The sequence below is a fragment of the Balaenoptera physalus genome (genome assembly GCF_965194825.1).
Source record: "Balaenoptera physalus genome assembly, chromosome: X".
Classification (NCBI taxonomy): Eukaryota; Metazoa; Chordata; class Mammalia; order Artiodactyla; family Balaenopteridae; genus Balaenoptera; species Balaenoptera physalus.
Genome location: NC_138903.1, coordinates 112,692,345 through 112,715,436, shown reverse-complemented (window position 1 = coordinate 112,715,436; position 23,092 = coordinate 112,692,345). Strand labels below are relative to the sequence as shown.

The 23,092-nt window shown below is 43.6% G+C and overlaps 1 long non-coding RNA gene across 1 annotated transcript; it reads left to right on the top strand.

Annotated features, from left to right (window-relative positions):
- Positions 1 to 11,296: 11,296 nt before the first annotated feature.
- Positions 11,297 to 20,266, top strand: LOC309652831. The gene is made up of 2 exons (XR_014258904.1): positions 11,297 to 11,363; positions 11,456 to 20,266. It is a non-coding gene; the product is annotated as an uncharacterized lncRNA (long non-coding RNA).
- Positions 20,267 to 23,092: the final 2,826 nt, after the last annotated feature.

The window sequence follows — 23,092 nt, the reverse complement described above, 5'->3', positions numbered from 1 at the left end:
TTACTATGTGCCAACACTGTGTGAGGCGCCAGGGTTACAGAGTTGAGTAAGACACGGTTTCTGTTCTCCAAGAGCCCACAGTTTAGTGGGAAAAACAAATAGGAAATGTGACAATGACAATATAGAATGAGAAGAGCTGTGATGGTGGAAAGGATGGGGGCAGAAGGACTCCAGCAGGCCATTAAATAGAACTTGGTGCCCTGAAGTGTTGCTGTGCTGACCCTCATACAAAGAGGTGACACTTGGAGCCACCACCTTCTCTCGGTGACCCCTGTGACCAATGGCACAGACCTGAGATGACTGGCCAGAATTCAGGGGTCAGTCGATGGCTGTGGAAGAAAGCAGAGCTAATTGGCCCACCTGGGCTTAGTTTGGCTGGCACAGCTTCGTTAGCCCTGTGTTTGCTCCTCCCTCCTGCCTGCTCTGGCTACCAACTCTGTTTCCCAAAGGGTCCTTTAGAATCCAGGGATCTTTGGTCAGTTTCTTGCTCTCTGGGTCTTATAAGTGTGCCCGAGAGTATTCTTCATCCTTGATTTTCAGAAATCAAGGCACAAAGAAAATCAGATTGAAGTGATATTGCTGACCATTTCATGAGGAGTTTTCTAGCTTCTTTGATGAGTTTTATATCCTCATCTGATCTGCTCACCCCTAGGGTGGGTAATAGAACTGCTTCTCCTACCAACACTCAACCTTCTGAGCTGTGGAGGGTTGCTCATCACAAATTGTAAGGTTAGCTCTGACAATGAGTCTTGCAAACACAGATGGGGGGCGTCTTCATGCCTCCTCCGAGTTCAAACCACTCTGTTCCTCCAAAATTTCAAGTTTTCTCCCCTGCACTCCCCAGTCCTTAACAAGCTGTTGACGTTCCAGGAAATGTCTTTTCCTATGAAAGACATATCAAGGCAGCTAAACAGCTGGAGTCCTCTGACAGCAAATCAGCCAGGCCTTGGGGTATCAGTGTGATGAGCAACTCAACCAGAAAGTGTCTATTCTTTAGCTGAGCAAATGTCATCTCCACCAGGAAGCTGCAAAAGGATGGCGAGAGACTGCACTGAAGTGTCTGTGAGGCTGAGTTCCAAAGAAAAAAATCTATAAATACAAATATGCTGCATTATGGGAGTGCCTGATTCAAGGGTAAATATATGAATGCATCTCTCTTTAGAAGGTTCAGAAGCACTATTTACATGCTCTGTGCATTAAATGGAAGTGATTATAAGTAATGTGTCTTAATACCTTAGCTTAACAATATTAATTCATAGATTTCCCTACGATGGACTCTTGTAAGAAATTTATATTATTGAGGAACTAAACTAAATAAAATTTACTGTCTTTTGTACTTGAAGAAAATGGCCTCCTACCACCAGCTGGATAAGACTGCTGAGTTTAGCTGTTAATTGGAATTGGTTTGCGCTAATCCTTCCATACCCTTGTTAAATTTATCAACATCTTTCTGAGCAGAGGTTCCCAGGCCAGTTGAAAAAAAAATTGTGTGTGTCTGTGTGTGTATACGTAAATGTAGATATATACTTGGAGAACTAATATTAAATTGCCAGGAATTTATTTTGCCACGTAAGAACACACACACACACACACACACACACACACACACACACACAAATACCAACTACTATTATTATTATTTGATGAAAGAAAAGGCAGTTTAAAAACAAGCAAGCAGGAAGGCTGGAGTATTAAAATAATAACAACCATTTTAGTTGACTACATTAAGTTATATGACTAACTTAGTCGTTATAAAAAACAAAATTAAAAAGATAGACAAATCACAAAATAAGAACAAAAGCCTAATTAAATTTAGTCTTTGTTATCTTTGTCTTTGTTTTCATTTCATCCCCAGCAGGGGTAAACTCTATCACAGACTGACACAGTTCCATGAGCTGGCGTATGGGAACCACTGATTGAGAGTTTGGGCAGATCCCAACTGTAAGAAATGGGCCAGGGACCTGAACTCTGAATCAGGTCCCTTCACAAAGCTTTGTTCCAAATGTGGACCTTCCCTCTGACTAGACCATGTCCTCTCATTATAGGATTTTGACAAGGTTTCTAAGCATTAAAAAAAAAAAAAGATCTAGGTACAGCTTGGATTCTCTAGTCTGCTGACTACTCAGTGAGGGATTGTACAAAAAATCAACAGGATGATTAATAGAATGTGAAAATCTGATGGATCCAAAAAATTGTCAGCATGTTACACAATGAAGCTACTCCTCTCCTACCTTGGAAGAGCCCGTCAATAATGGTAAGTCTTCCAAAATTATACTCTTTGCCCCAGATTCTACTGAAATAATTTGACATTAAACCAGCTGACCACTTATTATACTGCATTAAGTAATTAAACTTTCTGTATGGTTTTGACTATTCCCTTTCCATTAGTTGACTCTTTTTGACTTTATGTTCTGACATTTACCAATTTAAATTTTTTGATCATTTTGACTCTTATGCTGGATTCCCATTGTTCGCTTGACCCTGTGATCAGGATATTAGCAATTAATAGTTGTCCTCTTTATGACCTTGTGGTTTTCATCCTGGCACATTCTCATGCCAAATGGTTCACACTCTTCCCAGCTTCCTTTACCATGTAGATTTGTGGTAGTTATACATATTTCCTTCTGGCTTCTTTCTTATGCTGGGACTATTCCGACATCTCTTCCACTTGACATTTTTTCCCCACATCTCTCACTGTTCTCACTTCTTTGTTTCACAGCAAGATGTAAATGTAGTTCTCGACTGAAAATTCAATTCAATAAAGATATATTTGGATCCACTATTGCAAGGCATTGTGTTAGACTGTGGAGAATTCAGAGGTGAGTGTGGCTCATTTTCTGCCTCTAAGGAATTTATGGTTGAGTAGACGGTGAGGATAAAATAATCAGCCCAATATCTACTAAAAGCTAGACCAAAAATATCTACTAAAAGCTAGACCAAAAATATCTACTAAAAGCTAGTTTCCCAAGGGAGAAATATGAGGAAGAAGAGATTGTATCTATCTACTTGACTAGAAAAAGGTTCAGAGAGGAGGGAGTATTTGAGTTAGATCTTGAAGGTGTATAGGATTTTTTTTTTTTTTTTAGGATTTTGATAGGTAGGGATGAAGGGAGCAGAGAGTTGGAATGATTCCTGATGATTGGCCACGCCTAGAGCATTTGGAGTCTATGGCAAAGATAAATGAATAAAAATTCTACTAATTTAAAGGCTCTGTTGATTTAAAATCAGCAAATTATAATTAGTTTAAGATAAGTATTTTTAATTGTGTTAAGAGTAGTGAGTTGAATAAATTAATTAAAAAAAAACACATGGAGTTAATTGGGTTCACATCTGTTAGCTGTGCAGTCTTTGGCAGGTTACTTAGCAGATCTATGCCTCACTTCCCTTACCTGTAAGAACTAAGATAACGGTTAAAACAGTGCCTGGCGTATAGTAAGCACACAATAAATTGGTGCCATTATTTTTTGGAAACAGAGTCTGCTTATGGGTTGAGTTTCAGTTTCTCTCTTGAAGTCTCTCTGCACTTAAGGAGGTCCTATTGGCCAATTTGCCAACTGACCACTGAAGTTCTAGGTCTGGGATCTCTGCTTATAGCTGTGATCTGGAAGTCCTGTACTGGGTAGAGCTTAGACTTGAAAGATTACCAGGAAAAAGGAACAAATATGTGTATTCCAAATCATATGTAGCAGGCAGAGAGGTTTGAAGCTTACTGAGTCACTTTCCTTGAAGTAGACAATTTTCCAGATTCAGTCACAAGATGCTCAGAGCTGCTGCCACCTTTGCGAGCACAGGTGTGAGGCAGTTAGGCGTGGATGTGTGATTTTCTTGTTTTTTCAGCTGATACAAAGAAAGTCTGATTGCTTTGCGCTGGTGCTTAACAATAGGCAGCAGCTGTGGGTTCACGCAACAGTTGCTGGGAGGGAACGTGTTTTCCTCCGGGGGTATATTTAAATCTGGGAGGTTGCTTTACGGAAGAGGGGCTGGAAGAAGTTCCTGCTGCAGGCGACCCGGCTTTAGGAAGACCAGGTTTGTCAAACTTACTTAAAAAATCAACTACGTTATTGCGGGGATTATTTTTTAGGGTACAGAAGGGTTCCTAAAAATTGAAGGTGCTTCCTGAGTGTGTTTGTGCTTTGTTAACCTATCATAGACCGTTGACGGAGAGGAGTCAAAACGAAAGCGTTTGCAGCTATGACTTATTAGGAAAATTCAAGTCTCTCGAGTTAGTGAAAAAGGATTCTCTTTATTTATAATCCTGTTTGGTTGCCACCTGTATTTGTTGCCGCGTGCAAGCTGGTACTGCTCACCCCACGAAAGGCCGATAAGTCGAGAGATGAGGTGTTGGGACAAGGAATGGCGACTTTGTTTGGAAAAGCCAGGAAACCGAGAAGATGGTGGGCCAACCATCCTAAACTGCCATCTTGCCCGGGTTTGGGTGCTAGTTTCTTTTGCGCTACTAAGAGGGGGAGGTGCTGGCAGGAGGAAGAAAGGTCAAAAGGCAATAGGCCTGGCAAATTTCTTGGTGCCAGCCAGACCCGGAGGGGATTAGTTACATTCTTTGTTCCTGCGGCCTTTCAAACGTGGGCCTGGTTGAGATGTTGCCTTGAGCTACAAACAAATGTATTTTAATTGAAGGCTCAAGCGTGGGAGGCAGGGTTCACAGAAAGGGGCCATTATGTATATTTTAAGCTATAGGCCACACGCCCTTAGCGATTCCTTTGCCTGCCTGTTCCCAAACACAAGTTCCTGTGGCCGATGCACAGTGAGGCCTAATTGAAATGTTGGAATTTGGAGCAGAGAAAGGTTTATTGCAGGACTGAGCCAGGAGAATAGGTGGCTTGTGCGCAAAAACCCCCAAACTCCCTGGTGGTTTGGGGGGAGAAGTTTTTATGAGCAAAATTTGGGGTGAGGGCTGCAACGTGTGTGTGGCTTTCTTCTGATTGGTTGGTGGTGAGGTAGCAGGGCGGTGCTCCAGGAATCCCGTGCTCAGCCTGAAGTTACCATCCCCCACCTGGCTGGGCGCCTTTAGTTCCTGCAGAAGAACTCTTTCCGGAGGAACCAGGAACTTGCCCCACTGCTGCATTACTGTTTCTTAAATTTTTCTTTTTTTAATTTTCACTTATTAATTTATTTATTTTTGGCTGCGTTGGGTTATGTGCAGGGTTTCTCTAGTTGTGGAGAGCAGAGGCTACTCTTCATTGCAGTGCGTGGGCTTCTCATTGCGGTGGCTTCTCTTGTAGCGGAGCACGGGGTCTAGAGCGCAGGCTCAGTAGTTGTGGCTCACAGGCTCAGTTACTCCGCGGCCTGTGGGATCTTACCAGACCAGGGCTCGAACCCATGTCCCCTGCATTGGCAGGCAGACTCACAACAACGGCGCCACCAGGGAAGCCCTGCACTATTGTTTCTGGACTGCTCCTCCTTTGTTTTGCATTCCCTCCCTTCCCTGATTAGCAACTGTTTGAATCTGCCCTTTGGAACTCAGGGAAGGTCTAGGAGGCTGAATGAAGCCTGTTTCCTACAAACAAGAAATGAGGGGACACAGGAAGGATTTGTACTTGAGAGGGCCCCACAGGGTCCTGCTCGGTTTCATGCCTGCTTGAGCTCGTAAGACTAAGCAAAGACATCGAATACAAAGGTTAAAGTAAAAGAAACCGATCCAGTATGGAGTCAGATTTGTTCTTCCCGATTACACATCGAGTTTCTGCGATGGACCAGGCAGTGTAATAGGCACTAGAGAAACAAGGATATTCGCTGTCCTCAAGGATCTTCCCCTCCGGTTTGCGAGGAAATGGTGAGTCCAATAACAGATGTAAGAGGTAGCGTATGGCTACTAAGGTGGGGTTATTGGGGATTGGGGTTATTGGGGATTGTGTTTTCTTCATCTTTGTGGTCTCATGTGTCTCCTGGTACCTGCTTGACAAATAGTAAGAGGTAAAAATGTTTTTTTGAATTTACAATAGTAAGAGGGAAATTTTACACAACTCTGCTGGAGTCCAGAGTGTGTGTAAAGTCCAGCCACTGAAGCAAGTCATAGCAGCCGTAGAGTCTTTTCTGCATCAAGGTCTCACCTCTGATGAATGAGCTCCCCCACCGTCATTTCCCTACCTTGTGAGGGTCTGTGTTCAGCTGAGGTCTCTGAACAGCCCTCTCATAGGCTCTTAGAGCCTGGATGCACTAAACAGGTGAGGCAGCTCTAGGACCCTTACATCCCCGTGGCTGCCACTGTTATTTAGGTCTAGAAGTGCTCACTGCCTTCCTCAAGAAACGCACAAAATCAAGAGAGCAGCTACACTTGGCCCTAATGTGCTCAGAAATTGAAGGTGGTATATGTGAGTCGGGAATGAGGTATGAGGGAAGAAATGACAACAGAAGTAGAAATGCTGTTAACCGAGGCAACAGTTTTGAGAAATCCATCTTCTTGGCCAGTTGAGCCCGTTTTTTTAGTAGTAAAATGGAATCTTTGAACTAGTTTGACGGGTTAGAATATTGAGGAACATTCCTTCTCTTTTCATGCCAGGTCAGAAGGAACGTTGCTCAGCTTGCTTTCTATAATATGCAAACCAACCCCTGGCAAAATGACGAAGTCAGGAAATTTGGCCTTTGATAGTCCCTCATCTTCACTGTCTTCCTAGCCTACTTCTTCCCTTTTATCCCCTTGATGGTCTGTACCTTCCTTTTTCCTCTCCTCCTAGATTCCCAGAGCCTGCAGCCTTTCTTCTGCCCGACCTCTGTTAAATCCTATTCCGTGAGAGCGTGGAAAACTGCTCCTTCATAAAGGGGGAATGACTGATGGCAGCTCTAAGAGCCACTGCATAGAAGGGGACTGACTCAGTTAACGGGCTAAATCTCTGTATGAAATGTTTGGCACCTGGCAGTTGGAGGCGGGTGGAGACAGGTGGGATGGGATGGAAGCGTTTTGTTTCCTTCCTGAGGCTCCCTGGGTTTGAATCTCAACAGGCAAGTGGACTGCCTTGCTCATTACAGTGGTAAAGGGCATAGGCTTTAAAATCAGACCGACCTGGATTATATCCCAGATTCATGGTTTAATAGTTGTATGGCCTTAAACAAGTTCTGTAACCTATCTGTGCCTCAGTTTCCTCCTCTGTAAAATTTGGGTGAAAATACTTGGCTCACAGTGTTGTTTTATGGATTAGGTGATGTGGTAAGGCTCTTGGCATAGGTGTTAGCCCGTAGAGTGATTAGTATTCCAAATACCACCCTATTTCTGTCACTCCTCTGCTCAGAAAGCTTCCATGATTTCCTACTGTCCTAGAGAATCAAGTCCTAAACTCTTATCTTGGCATTTACAACTCTGTAAGATTGGACCGAAAGTTAAAGTTAAAATACTTGAAGAATGGTTCAGACATTCTCTTTACATCAATTCTTTGAACTACAGAGTCAGACTCAATTGAAGGAGAGGGCTTCTCCTAGAGAGCAGTGAAATGTGTATAAGCATAGGTAAAGCCAGTCCTATTCTGTAGAAAAACATACAAAAATCCGATATACGTCCTCTTCACTTTGGGCTAGGCCCAGATAGATCTCAGGAGGCATGCAGGGCAGTGCTGGTAATCCCTGAATGGGTAGCAGGTTCTGGTCACAATTGAGAAACTGATGCCAGAAAGAATAAATCACACAGCTGAAACACCGAGACCTTGAACTAGGACCCTGTTGGCCTGACTTTCAATCTGGTGGATTTTTTAGGCCAGCTTTCCTTTACTGTACCATGCTGTCTTCTGTTTTCTAGAGTGGGATAGATGTGGGGCTGAATAACGAAACTCATTTTCAGCCATTAACAAATTAGGACTTCCCTGGTGGTCCAGTGGTTGAGACTCTGCGCTTCCACTGCAGGGAGCATGGGTTCGATCCCCGGTCAGGGAAGTTCTGCATGCCATGTGGTGTGGCCAGAAAACCCACAAAAAAACAGATTAGTTGTAATTAATTTCTCAGAGCTGTTTGCAATCCCATGTGCTACCCTAAGGAAAGGAGTCACTTAGGTAAGTGTAAGTGAGAGACAGGAGATTCTGCAGGGAGGGCAATACCAGATGGTGCTCGGCAGTGGGACGCAGCAGGAGGGCACTGGGACGCAGCAGGAGGGCACTGGGGAGCTGGAGAGCTTTGAGCCAGAAGGGAAATGCCCCAAGCAAGATTTCCCTGCCTTTCCTGTGTACATCATTTGCCTTCGGGCATGGCTGTGGGGAGGGGGGATATATTGATGGCTGGGATTCAGGGTTGACTTGAAATCTGCTGAAGGGGGGTCACCTAATTCTGACCTTCAGTCATTGACTGATGCTGAATTCCGCATTCAAACAAGTCACTCTTTGCAGTTAAAAATCTCCACAAATGAGTCCTTTTGTAAGCTGTGCTTAAAATGCTCATGAATCATGGTTGTTTATGGATTTAGTCTTGAAGGGCTTAGGAGGTGCAGTCACTCAAAAATGGCTTAGATCTTCAACCTGCTTCTAGGATTGTCATTGGTATTCACCAGTGACAATTTGTATGCTCAGATTCCCCATTATGGCGCCCCACTAGAGCTTGGCCCAGACCCTAATTTTTAGCTGTGCTTGTTTTGTGCTCTGACACCTTATGAGCCTTGCTATTTCTAAATATTATGGAATTTAGATTAAAAAAATATTTCCAGGGAATAGAATACCCACATTGGATGGCCCAGGAAACATTTCCTGATCTCCATGTACCCAGGAAACCAAATTGGTAAGGCAGATTCAGTGTATTGTCAAGAATACTTAACACCTACTAGCTGTGTGACCTTGGTCAAGTCACTTCCCCTGAGTCTTCCATGATACAGGGAATGATTTCCCTACTAAAGAAGACTGTGGTGTTGATTAAATGAGAAGGTGTATGAAAGTACATGGTAAGCTATGAAGTGCAGAAGGAGCTCATCAGAGGAATAACAGCCTGGAGGAGGCAAAATAATATGCAAATATCCAGTATTAATGTCAAGAGGTATTGGAATGCAGTGATTTAGAGAATAGGCTCTGGAATCAAACACCTTGGCCTCACAGGGTGCTACCATTTACTAGCTGTGTGATCTTGTATGTTAAACTCTAAGGCTCAGTTTCCTTATCTGTAAGATGGGATAATAATGGAACCCATTTCCATAGGGTAGTTATGAAGAGTAAGTTATTAATGAATACTAAGTGCTTATCACAGAACCTAGCACATAGTCAGCTGCTATTACAAAGTAGCAAAACAGTAAAAATTCCTTGCACTGTGCAGCAGTGATCAACTTTCATACATAAAGTCACACCTGATTATTAAACACCTTTTTTTGTGTGGTTGGCAGGACAAGTATTGGGTTGGCCAAAAAGTTCGTTCGGGTTTTTCCATAAGATGTTATTTCCCACATCTAATGGGAAACCGCGAACGAACTTTTTGGCCAATACCAATATCACCATTTTACAGAGAGGTTGATGATTCCCTCAAGGACCCTCAGCAAATAGATGGTAGGCCTTTGATTAGAACCCAGAGCTCTGGATTCCTTACTTCTTAAGGCTGAAGTGAATTCTGAGACTGTCCATATGATGGCAGCCCGGCAGGGGAGAGCTTTCTGGCCAGGGACCTCCTCCCAGGCAGAAGCCTCCCTCCTCTGCTTATGTTTGGGGCCTGACCTACCATATGGATTATTACTAAGTTACCAATTAAGCCATGGATGGGCAGGGGCAAACGAGGCTTCGTCACTTCCTCACTGTGTTGGGTAACATGCCTGAATCAGAGCCCCCTCACTTTGGCTCCTATTAAAAATAAATACATTTCATCATGAATTAGATTGCAGCTTCTTTCTAATATAATTTAAGAATGTTACTGTCTATTGTGCTTTGTAAGCCTTCCCCACACCTGTTTCTATGAGGCTGTCTTTTTTTTTTTTAACTTTGTTAATCACAGCAGATATCTCTGTCATTTGGGGACCCACTCTGTATTAATGAATATGGATTGGACTCCTCCTAATTGTTCTCTGAATACCTCCCAATTTTCAGGAGGGTAATTGATTTCAATCAACTTTTTTAGTGCACTCTCTACACTTGAAGCCTGTAATTTTCAAGTTCAATACTTGTGTGCTCACACCCTCAGGAGCGCTTCAGTTAGATCCTGTTATAATCCTGGAATTCTAACCAGTCACCAACTTGGAGTATATTTATCATTAAACTCATTTATTTTTTTTAGTATGGCTGAGCCATGCTTTAAGGCATAAGTCAGATCCAACATCTAAATTTTCTGAAAAGCCAAAGTACAAGAGCACTTTTAAATTTAAGCTATAAACAAACTACTTGGCTTTAGTGAAGAGTGTATTGAAATGTTTCCCATGTCTTTAGCTGTATAATATAGTCTGGGACGAAGAAACTAAAGGTCAGATGTTAGGTGTTTACTGTGGACAATTAGAGAAAATAGCTCAGAAATGAGAGGAGCTCATTGGGAAGATAATAGTTCATTTACAAAAATTCAGTTGCAGTTTAAATTCTAGAAAATTTTAGATATAAAATAAATAAAATAATCCAAATAATATTTGGATACATTCCATATAATAGCTTTTTCAAGTTTTGAAATTTTTCCCCTATTCTAATCTCTTTCCTCTTTTTTCTCAAGTCCATATTCAAAGATCTATGGTGATGTACTGTTTCTCTATGGAATTTGGAGCAACAAATTTTACCCTACACTAGATATTCTATCATTAGTTCCACCTCTAAGAGCTCAAAGCTTCTTATCAGAGTTTTTGGGAGGAATACCTAAATTGAGAATAGCCAGTTTCATCACTGTATTTGTACTAGAATTAACCTCATTGAGGTTCTCATTGCCATTCTTCAGCTGGACTATTGCAAAAGCTTAACTGGACTTCCTCTCTTCTCTCCCCACTTCAACTTACTACACACACTGTTGCCAGAATAATTTCCCCAAACATTATGCATTCCCTTGTTAGATCTGCTATGGCTCCCTGTTACCACTGGCCTGGAATGCCAGATCCCATAATCTGAATTTTGAATTTACCTTTCCAGCTGTGCTCGGTATTATGACTTCACATACCATATGCTCCGGCCAGCCAAACTATCGTGATTCCTTGAACACTCCATGCACATTCACACAGACCCCTGTGTCTACTTAGGCTGCTCCTTCAACCTGCCATAATACCCTTTTCACCACCTCTGTCTGCATTTGTTAGGGTAAATGTAGGGGTGTGTGTGTGTGTGTGTGTGTGTGTGTGTGTGTGTGTGTGTGTGTGTGTGTGTGTGTGTGTGTGTGTGTGTGTGTGTGTGTGTGTGTGTGTGTGTGTGTGTGTGTGTGTGTGTGTGTGTGTGTGTGTGTGTGTGTGTGTGTGTGTGTGTGTGTGTTTTAAGCGACCATAGAGTAGAATGGCTTTAAAAATTCAGAAGTTCATTTTTCTCTCATGTGACAGTTCTGTTGTGTTTCAGAGTGACAGTGGCTCTGCTTTGTGTCTTCATTCCAGAACTTAGGTTCGTTTATAAGTTGTCAATTCAACAAGTTATTGCTGTACCATCCCCTGGGATGTGATTCTCATCTGAGTGGTCAAGGCTGGCCCATCTCATCCAGGTTCCAGCTGGAAGAAGAGGAAAGAGTGAATAAGATGGGTCCACTCTTTCAAGGTCGAGGCCTGGAAGTGGCACATGCCACTTCCTACATTCCATTGGAAATAAATTAGCCACACGCCCGCACATACCTGAGAGAGGCTAGGCAATGTAGTCTGAAACGGAGGGCAAATTTTGGCGGCCAACTAGCAGTTTGTTACATTGTTGAAATCTGATTCATGCTGTCTCCTTCTTCAGGTGTTTCTTGCGCCCCTCAGCTGAAAACCATTTCTCCTTCAGAACAATTCTAGCCTGGGGGTTCTCTGTCAAGTGTATCAGAATCCCCTGCGGCTCTTGTTAAACTAGAGTCTTGGGATTAACAGATACACACTGCTATATATAAAATAGGTAAACAAGTACCTACTGTATAGCACAGGGAACTCTACTCAGTATCTTGTAATAACCTATAACGGAAAAGAATCTGAAAGAATAGATATAACTGAATCATTTTGCTGTACACTTGAAACTAACACAACTTTGTAACTTTTCCTACTTCATACTAGCTATTCCTGTGCATATCTTAACCTCCTTACTAGACAGTTAACTCTCATAGAAGACTTGGGATCTCATTGGCATCTTTCTCACCCTGCCTCCCTCCAGCACCAAGAATAGGATCTTGTACATTTAGAGGTACTTAATAAGTATCAATATTTGAGTAATTGAGCACTGTCAACTAATTCAGAATGTTGAGCATAAACTTTCGAAAGGCATCACAGCTTGTGCCAAGTTCTGGACTATGCTTAGTGCAGTCTCTTGTTTGGAAATGCTCTGTTGGAAGCCCGGCTCCCGCGTGGCCCAGCCAAACCGAGGGAGAAGCCGCCAGAGAGCTGAGCTAAGTGGAATTTAGCAAATGGAAACCACATCTTATCAAGGACCTTTCCCCTTCGTGTGCTGTGACCCTTTGAAAGGAAATGCTAATCCCTGTGTTTGGAATTCATTTCCAGAGAGCCTCTCTGTTCAACAAGAGTGGTTGTTTTTTGTTTCTTTGTTTGTTTTTGGGGGAGTGCCCACAGAGCCTCATGAGCCAGTTTGATAAATTTTGAAGAGGTGGCGGTTTTTCCCACCTGGAAGCACTCAATGATCTTCCATTTGGAAAGTCTCAAATTGGGTTCCAATTAAGGCTGGATAAGGATGACCCTTCTCGGCTTGGCACCACGTTAGCCTGTTCTTTTTCTCAGTCCTGACATATGCAGTCACGTTCTGGGCCGCGGGTGGGAGTAGGAGAAAGGAGAGGGCATGAAGTAGGCTGGGGTTTTAAAACCGAGGATACTTGGTAATCTAACTTGAGCCACAGGAAGCAAAATAAGACCTGAGGTCTCCCGTCTCTCTTCTCTTGCCGGCAGGATGAAACCCCTACCTGGAACTCTTTTCTACTTGGAACTTGTCCTACATGAGACAGGGCTGAAGTTTCCCTTTGGGGCTCCGTATGAAAAAAGATCTCACGAGTAAATGAATCATGTTGCCAAGATCTTAGAGATTCTTAGCCTAGTTGAAGAAATGAGTCTTAGTCGCTGTTAGCCCCACTGGTACGGTTGACTAAGGCACCAGTCACAGCACAGAACTTCAGCTTGAGGTCCTCACTGGTCACCTGCAGGTTCGCCTGCTCCTTGGCAGTACCTTGTTAGCCCTTAATTCCGTTAGAAGGCTTTGGAATTGAGAAAGGGATATTCAGACATGCTACTAATTTCTCCTGACCCCTCTCTTTCCTTTCTGTGACGATGTAAGGATTTACGATATTATCTGCACAGTGTGTCCTGATAAGTTATTGCACGTTATTGTACATGATTTTGTAACTATTGCACATTTTTTGGCCTTCCCACTTCCTTGGTGAGATCTTATAGCATCACAACTTAAGAAAAAAAGTTCCTAACAGGGTTGGGACTAGGGTGAGCCAAGTTAGGTCCCTAGGGAGCAAAATTTAAGGAGGTGCCCAGTTGACAAGTATAACCCTCTTCTTGCTGGACCCTGAGAGTGAGCGCCTCCTGAAATCTTGTGCCCTAGGGGCCGGGCTGGCCTTATCCAAGTCCTCCAGGTCCTGATTCTCATGGCAGAGAAGCTGAAATACCAGTTTTTCTGAGATCGTTTGGAGTACGGAGTCCGCTGTCTAAACTCTCCCACCCCCTTTGTTTTTGGTAAATGCAGGGATTCTCCACCTGCACACAGGAGACAGTAAAAATGAAATCCAGCAATCATGCATGATTGTATTCATCACATGAATGTAACTGGCAGTCTGTTCATTTGCCCTCTATGCTGCAGCTAAACAAAGTCTTGACTAGATTTTTATAACAAGCACACATTCATTATTGGCTTTGGGGATATCCTTGGATTTAACTCTTGACATTGGTCTCAAAGTCCCAGGAATTTTCAGACCATCAGTGGCACATCTCAGTGCAGACAAACACATCATTCCTCTCCACTTCCTAACTATAGCCACTTGCAAGGCATATTCAAACACCACCTAATTAGCTGTGATGTGCATTTTGGCATATGTCGGAAGTCAAAGCCACTTCCTTAGGGGAACTCAAACTCCGAATTTATCTTTATTAAGGCCTTGTCCAAATGATAAATATACACTGCCTCCTTGCTATCTACTGCTTGGAAATAAATCACTTTAGGATTGATTTCCTAACGGCTTTCTTCACTCCAAGGGTCCTCCTACCCCAGCGGTCACACTGTCCTTCTTCACAAATGCTGGTAACCAAACAGAAAACCGCAAGCTGACCATGCAGTGAACAAAGCAGGGAACCTGGGGTGAGGGGAAGTGATTCCCTTCACACAGTCCAGGAAAAAACAGCCTTACAAGGCACAATATTCTGGAAAAAAGCCCCCCAAAGCAGCGTGGAGTATGTGAGTAAACAGATGGGGTGCGTTCACTTTTTTTTAAAGCAAAATATTGATAGTATGAACTTTGGTACTTCAGGAGTTACAAACTCCTCCAGGAGTCTGCCAGGTAGTATAAATAAGCAAAACTGGCTGAGTATGAGGCATTCTCTACCGGCAGGGACTGCAGGGAAGCAGAGGATACACTTGCCATCCACTCCAGCCTCCTTTTACCACATGGGAACGTGGGCCAAATCTTGTTAGATCTTCTGATTCTTCAAGAGCAGGTATATGATTATTTTTTTTTCCTAATGTGATACTTCTATTTTTTTAAATGTTTGAAAGTTAAAGAAAATTTTCAAGTTACTATGAGGGACAAAATATCCCTGAAGGACAGATTTGTCTCACTAAGTCTTGAAGTCTATCTCCAGCCCATTTGTGTGGTTCCCTGCTCAGGACCACGACTCTTGATTCACTTGATGACTTTTTAAAAAATATATAATGTTATTTTAAAAATATATAATGCTATTGTTTTTTAAAAATTTATATATTTTTTATTTTTGGCTGTGTCGGGTCTTCATTGCGGCATGTGGGATCTTCGTTGTGGCATGTGGGGTCTTTCATTGTGGTGCCTGGGCTTCTCTCTAGTTGTGGCATGCGAGTTTTCTCTCTAGTTGTGGCGTGCGGGCTCCAGAGCGCGTGGGCTCTGTAGTTTGTGGCATGCTGGCTCAGTAGTTATGGCATGCTGGCTCAGTAGTTGTGGCACATGGGCTCAGTAGTTGTGGCACGTAGGCTTAGTTGCCCTGCGGTATGTGGGATCTTAGTTCCCCAACCAGGGATTAAACCTGCATCCCCTGCATTGGAAGGCAGATTCTTTACCACTGGACCACCAGGGAAGCCCCCACTTGATGACTCTTAATGTCTCGGCCAGTCATGATTAGGTTGTATATTCTTAAGATGCCAAGATGTTAAGATTTTATTTTCAACAGTCAGGTTTACAATGATCTTTGTCTCACAGCACTCACTTAGGTCCTTCTCCTGGCATAACACAACTGTAGACACCTGACTGCCATTACCACAAGCAACTAACTGTCTTGCCTTTACCTTTAGAGCAAGGCCACAAGAACCCTATGGAACCTCCTGCTTCCTGAGGAAGCATCTCATGGAAATAGTGCTGTCTTAACCAGCTTGGCTTTCTTAAAATTTTTCATACGTTGCTTGTCTCAACTGCTTGCTTCTTGGCCCTTTTGAATCTTCCTGGCCTATTTCTGAGTTTGTCAGGTGTTGACTTATAGAGGTGGAGCTTGAATCCAGGTGGCTACATTCTTGAGGGAATGTGTTCTCTAAATTTATTCCTTGTAGGTTGAAGTAACATGTCTTTGAATTGCCTTGAGGCCTATATGTTTTACATCAGCCTGGCCTGCCCTTATGATCTAAGTTGTGAAATTACTTCATGGCCTGTCGAAGTTCAAACACATCCCAATGATTTTGGAGAACTTTGTGGGAGCCTCATATGCTCCCTGGTCACTCATGCTGTCCCTGTCCCACACTATATTTACTTGGTATGAAACATAGGGCCCACCTCTCTCCCTCTCAGGCCCTGCCTCTCTCTGCCCCCGGTCAGTAGACTTTCGCCAGCATGTATATGGGCAGGGTCACACCATCCCACTCCCACAGACTTGCTCCGTCTTATTCTCCCTGTTACGCTTTCATCTCAGCTCCTCACCTCTCTTCCTCCCATGTTGTCCTGGCAATACTAAAGTTCTAAATTTCTCCTCTATACTGACTGAGGAGCCGCCTCACTCTTCTGTGGCCTTCTTGCCAGTTAACACTCAGGTCACCTTTGTGAACCTATAAAAACAAATTCTTCTTGTTAATTAATAGAAGTATCTAGGGCTGAAAAATCTTAAAATCTTAGGCTGACAGAACTTTGCTGTTTGAAATCGTACCAGTAATAATAGAATATCCCATTCTTGCCTGGAAACAGCCTTGATTTCCAATCCAGTTGCAGAGCTTCAGATCAGGGGATTTTAGGACACACCATTCCACATTTATCTTACTTCTGTAGTTTCCAAGGAGACAGGACCCTGGGTCCACTTCTCAGCTCAGGGCTAAGGTTCACCCCTTTATACACAGCCCTGCCCTATTTTGAAACCATCAAACCATGGCTTCATTTACATTGTACCTACACCCTTCTCCCCCACAACCTGCCTGCCTGATGCGAAATAATTGTGTCCCTTCCTTTGTTTGGTGAGGTTATGCCATGGTTTCTCTGGTGTGCAGTCTCACTACAGGGGAGTCGGTGGTGATCTTTATCAAATGGGCTTTGTCACCTTCTCCACTGCTCCAAGCACTTTATTAAAGTATTTGTTCCAATACATGCAATTTTCTCCTTAAGAGGGCTTATCTTTCATTGTATTAAAACTACCACAAAGGCAGGGAATTTTGTCTTTTTTTTTAAACTCCTATAGAACAGTGCTTGGGACATGTTGAGAGAATGAATGAATTCTGTTACTAGCCCCTAAAGTTATAGAAGAATGTGGAGATCATTTAATAAAAGAGTATGATACCTCATTTTATCTTCCCTAGAAGTCTGCCTGGAGTTCTGGAATCAGAAAGATCTGGGATACACAATGTCTTAGTCTCTTTAGGCTGCTATAACAAAATACCATAGACTGGGTGGCTTGTAAACAGCAGAAATACATTGCTTATAGTTCTGGAGGCTGGGAAGCCTAAGATCAGGGTGCCAGCATGGTTGGGTTCTGGTGAAGGCCCACTTCTGGCTTGCAGACCATGACTTGTATTCTCACGTGGCAGAAGGGACAAGGGAGTTCATTGAGGTCTCTTTTACAAGGGCACTAATCTCATTCATGAGGGTTCCTCCCTCGTGACCTAATCACCTCCCAAATGCCCCACCTTCTAATACTTTGGGGGCTAGGATTTCAACATAGGTATTTTGGGGGAGATACAAACATCTAGTCTATAGCAGACCCCTATTCCAACATTTAACTAGCTGCATGATTTGGGGTGAAGTATTTAATCTCTTTACTCCTTGATTTCTTTTTTCCAGCTGGACAGTGAGGATGATGCTACCTATCTTACTTGTGAAACAGGAGGGAAGGGGGCAGGGCACAAACTTTAAAAGAATGACATAGACAGTACATGACGAAAACTAGTGAGAACCAACTAGGTCCAAGATGGCGGAAGATTTGACTTCCAGTAGACTTTGAGCCTCATTATACACTCATTGTAATACATTAGCATACTAAATGACACACCCACCAGTGCCATGAGAGTTCTGAGGCTAACCATAAAAGGCCAAAAAGTGGGCAGTGGCCCAATTCCTGGAAATGCCCACCCCTTTCCCAAAATAATTGGAATAATCCTCCTGCTCATTAGCCTATGAAATTACCAGCCCATAAAAATTAACCACGCAATATTTCGAGGCCTCTCACTTTCTGAGATGGCCCACACACTGTCTGTGGAGTGTGTTTCTCTCTAAATAAATCCACTTCTTACCTATCACTTTGTCTCCGAATTCTTTCGCAACGAAGAAAGAACCTTAAATTCACCACGAACACTTGGTGGTTGTGAGGATTAAGTGAGGTGATTTATGTAAAGAATTTATCATGGAATCTGGCACATGCTAAGTAAACATCAGCTAATCTTTTTCATTTTAACTCCCTTTGGCCTTCATCTTTCCAGATGCCAGGGACTTACATATCTCTGGGTCTCTGCCTCCATCAGCACTAAATTTCATTTTATCCTGTACTAGGGTAACATATGTATGTCTTCTTTGTTTAGTTGTAAACTCTGACAGGGCAAAGTCCATGCCTTATTTATCCATATATCATTTTAGATAAATACATCTATATATCACTGGCACATGGTAGACACTGTAAATATTTGTGGTTGGAAGGTTTGCCTAAAAAGGAAAATTTCAGTAAGTGTGCAGAGCCAGGCCTGATTGGTGAATGCAGAGCATGCAGTGAGTGCTAGATGGTGACGATCCAACATCAACAGCTTCTTTCCTGAGCAGTTTCAGAATCTAACAACTAAAGAGGAGGCACAGGGGCAATGAAGGAGCTTTTCGGGAGTGCTGTGTGCCCCTGTGGAGTGCACATTTGAAGGGCGCAGGGAAAATGAGAGGGTCCAAGGAGGTGGGAGTGGAGAAACGCGGTCATTTAATTCCTCTATTTTTGGGGAATTGCCACTTGAGTCCAGCCTAGCAATTTGAGCAGCTGGGGAATTATGTGCAGCTAATCTGTAACTAGGGACCATTGTGTTGAGCTGTACTGGAGTTTTGCTTTCCTGGCGACCAGGTGGGCATCTATGACCCCTTTGCCATTGAGTCCCTCAGGGGTCTGACACTAAAGGCAGAGGAAGTAGGCTGAGCTCTGAGTGGCTCTCCACTTGGGGGAATATTCATGGCAACTGCTATCTTGGCCCTTCCCACACACACTATCTAGTGCAGGACTGAGAAAAGGGAACAAGAGCCAAGACCTAGGGGATGGTAAGAGGGCAGGGTTTCTTCAACAATCCTTTCCCTCACAAATTTACTCCTTCTGGCTTTGCCCCCTCCTTTTCCCAGTGTCCCAATCCTCTTTAGTATCTTCCAGGGGATTACCTTTGATGATGACTAAGGTCCCTTTGAGTTCGTGAGGTGCTAATAAACTGGATCTCTAGGGGGAAACGCCCTGATGTGTAACGTTTGCTGATTTCTGTGTGCAAATATTCCCATCAGGGTGGACTTAAACTACCAACTCGTAGTCACTGAATGTAGTCTTGGGAGGAGATGTGCATAACTGGCTCTTGTGAAACTGTGTTGGCTCCAGCATCCTATCGCCTTGAACTCTGACATGACTATGGTCTTGACCCTTTTTCTCTCCATTTCCCTATACAATCCACTTGCAATAGCTACAATACCAAAATTAAAGTATAAAGCTCCTTCTCAAAGATGAGGCGAAAAAGGAAAATATTTCTTGCAGACTTATATATATATTATGATATCAAGACTGTATCAAGGATGGGTGCTGGCTGCTAACTTTTAGTAGTAATTAGGGCCAAAGCAGCAGGAAAGACTAGGGCTTTGTGGTTCTGGAATAGTCTCTGTGTATTGACAAGAGCCTCTCAAAGTCAAGCTTCAGGTAGGCTGATGGTAGGTCCCACTGCGCCACCAGGGAAGCCCTGTATTTCTTGTATAATTTGTCACACATCTTGCTAAATAGTTCTTGGTGTGCCCATACACTTCAGTCAAAGTAATTGAGCAGAAAATCCACAAAGAGAAGGAATATTGCTGCAGATGACCAGAAACTGTTTTTCCTAGTTCTGTTCTTCTCCCATCCTTAGTCATTTTTTTATGTTTATTGAATTGAAATATGTTTATATCTCTTGAGCACTTACTTTGCACAGGCACCGTGCTAGCCCTAGTAGGGAATAGAGAAATAATTCAGGGATGGTTCCACAATTTGACGTTTCAGCTTGGTGGGGAAGAAAAATGTGTACCTAAAATACAATTTCAAATAATATGGAAAGGGACTAAAATTCTGGTTTAGGGACTTCCCTGGTGGCACAGTGGTTAAGAATCTGCCTGCTAATGCAGGGGACACGGGTTCTAGCCCTGGTCCAGGAAGATCCCACATGCCGCGGAGCAACTAAGCCCGTGCGCCACAACTACTGAGCCTGCGCACTAGAGCCCGTGCTCCACAATCACAACAAGAGAAGCCACCACAATGAGAAGCCTGCACACCACAACCAAGAGTAGCCCCCGCTCGCCGCAACTAGAGAAAGCCCACGCACAGCAACGGAGAGCCAGTGCAGCCAAAAATAAATAAATAAATATATATATATATTTTACAAGCCCAACCTGCTCATTTTGGGAGCTTTATCTTCTGTGCTCTGCTTGATTCATCTTGACATTAGAATGACTCTGAGTGCGAATGACCTGGGCCTCTTGGAAATATTCTGAGACTCGGCGGCCAGCCTGGGGTTCCAGAGTAGCTGTGCGTCACCCACATTATTGACCAGTACAAGTTGGCTCTGGGCCTCTGTAGAGGGTCGGTGCTCCCAGTCCAGCAGAGGGCCAGATGTGGTGCTTTGTGCTTGCCTTGCTTCTGTTCACACTCACTGGGGGATAGCCTGAGCTTTCCCTAATTTCCTTTTGGCTCCTAGACCTCCCCCCCCCACCTTCAGGTTGCCATTTCCTTGCCTCCTCGCCATCCGCTCTTTCTCTCCCCAGTCTAATTAGTGGGTTGGTGGGAGGTAGCCTCAGAAAGGGAAGGCTTTTCCCTGTGAACCTATTCTTTGCAGCAATCCAGCCATTTGGGCTTTAATTGGCTTCAGAGGTCCCCTCAGTGCTTTGTCCTCTGTGCATCAGGAAGTTAATTACTTAATAAACCAAATGGGAGTCTTTCAGAAATGCAATGTTAGCCCTCTTTTTTCTTAGAGCACAACTTGGGCCAGGCTGGCGTACTCCAGTCACTATGAAAACCACCCTAAGACAAATGTGTGAAGCTGGGAGAAGTTTGTGTTGCGTGTTCCAGACTTAGGAGTCCTCTTTCATAGTATGGCCTCGCATAGGCCCCCAGGGCCCCTCCCTACGGCCCCTCCCTGGGGCTAGCCCTTTCCATGCCTGACCCTATGCTTTGACCCTTTTTTTAGTAGTTCCTTCTATCAGAATATGTAGGCTTTGTGTTTAATTCCTAGGAGGCCCTTGTTCACTTAATCTGATAAAGCAATTTACAGTAGCGTTAACAACTAACACAATGTAACCCAACACTTACAGGCATTCTGCTAAATGCTTTATTCGAGTTCATTAAATCCACCCGACAATGCTACGAGGTTGATTGTTCTTATTCTAGCCATTATTCAGATGAAGAAATCAAGTCCCAGAGAGGTTAAGTGACTTGTCCAAGATCCAACAGCTAGCCAGCAGTAGAGCTGGGATTTGAATCTACGTTGTCTGACACCAGAGCCCATGCTCTACAGACCAAGTTGTAAGGCCCAGTGTGTCTTACTAATGACTGATAATGACCTCCTGCTGAGACATATTTGTATACTTTCCGAATCCTTTCCCGCAGTGCCCATACATTTATTGAGTACCTACTATGAGCTAGATGACATTTTCATCTTAACAGTGACAATTTCTTAATTCTTAGGAGTGATTAATGTAGGCATCATGAAAGGATTAAAGGACAATTAAGTGTTAAATTGCCTAGTATTGATTGTAAGTACACTGGTATTTTAGGAGGTGGAACTGTGCTAGGGTTGGATAGGTACAGATAAAGTAGGGAGAAGGCATTTTCGTCAGGGCGGACTAACACAGCAAGAATAGAATTGAGAAGAAGGTGAGAAGGGAGCAATAAGAAGATGTACTTGGCTAGCACAGTGGTTCTCATGTCTCTATGTAACTAGGATTAGAACCTCCCAGACCCTGTGGCCGTAACTCTTCCTGCTATGTCTACCAAGGAATATCTCTAGCAGAGAAGGCATATCAGAACAACCTTATGGAACTGGAACTGTTAGTCTCCCCTCTTTTTTTTTAAATTTAATTTTGGCTGCATTGGGTCTTCGTTGCTGCATGCGGGCTTCCTCTAGTTGCGGCGAGCGGGAGCTACTTTTCGTTGCAATGTGCTGGCTTCTCATTGTGGTGGCTTCTCGTTGCAGAGCACGGGCCCTAGGCACTTGGGCTTCAGTAGTTGTGGCGCACGGGCTTAGTTGCTCCGCAGCATGTGGGATCTTCCCAGACCAGGGCTCGAACCCGTGTCCCCTGCATTGGCAGGAGGATTCTTAACCACTGCGCCACCAGGGAGGCCCCTAGTCTCCCCTCTTTAGTTGAGGAAACAGAGGTTCGGGGATGCTAAGAAACTTGCCCAAGGTCACATAGCTAGTAAGAAGCAGGGCTGGAAGATGAACCAGGGAGTCTGGCTCCAGAGAATTTGATCTTCACCATAAAGCTATACTTCTTATGTTTGGGCTGTACTCCTGGCTAGGCTCTTGTAACCCCTTGGTAAGCTTCTCCCCTGGTTTGTTAAGCCAGACCTAATATTTGAAAGGAATACTTTTGTCCTTCAGCCTGTGACCTAGATCAGAAGCAGACCAAGTAGCCTCTCTGAATTTTTTTCCCCCTAGGGCCAAACCTTGGTTTTTGGCTTTCAGTGTCATCCCCACTCTTTCGAAATGCAGCACAGAAAAACAAAACCAAAGAAAGTAGGGCCATCCCTCCTAAAGTCTAGAGCAGATCTGGCCTTATTTGTCCTTGCTGGGTTTCTTTACCTTGGGCTCAACCGTGATCCTGTTGGGCCTTACAAGTGGTAAGAGCCCTTCCCGTTAAATGCTTGAAGAGGAAGACTTAATTCTAAGAGAAGGAAGCAATAGAAAGAGCAGTTTTCTTTGGCCAAAAAGTGCATTCTGGTTTTTCCATAACATCATACAGTAAAACCCAAACGAACTTTTTGGCCAACCCAATATCCCTTTTCTCCACCAAAAGTTGTACCTTCTAACATGGTGGGTAGGTTGGGTTCTTGGAGGTCATTTTGACTCTCGGCCTTAACAAGAACTTCTATACTGTAGACTTAGAGAAGATGGAGAGAAAGGCTTGCATTCTCCTTTGGCCATAGGGCAAAGCCCCCACTACACCACAGTTTGTTGCTTTGTTTACCCAGGAGGGTTAACAGTCC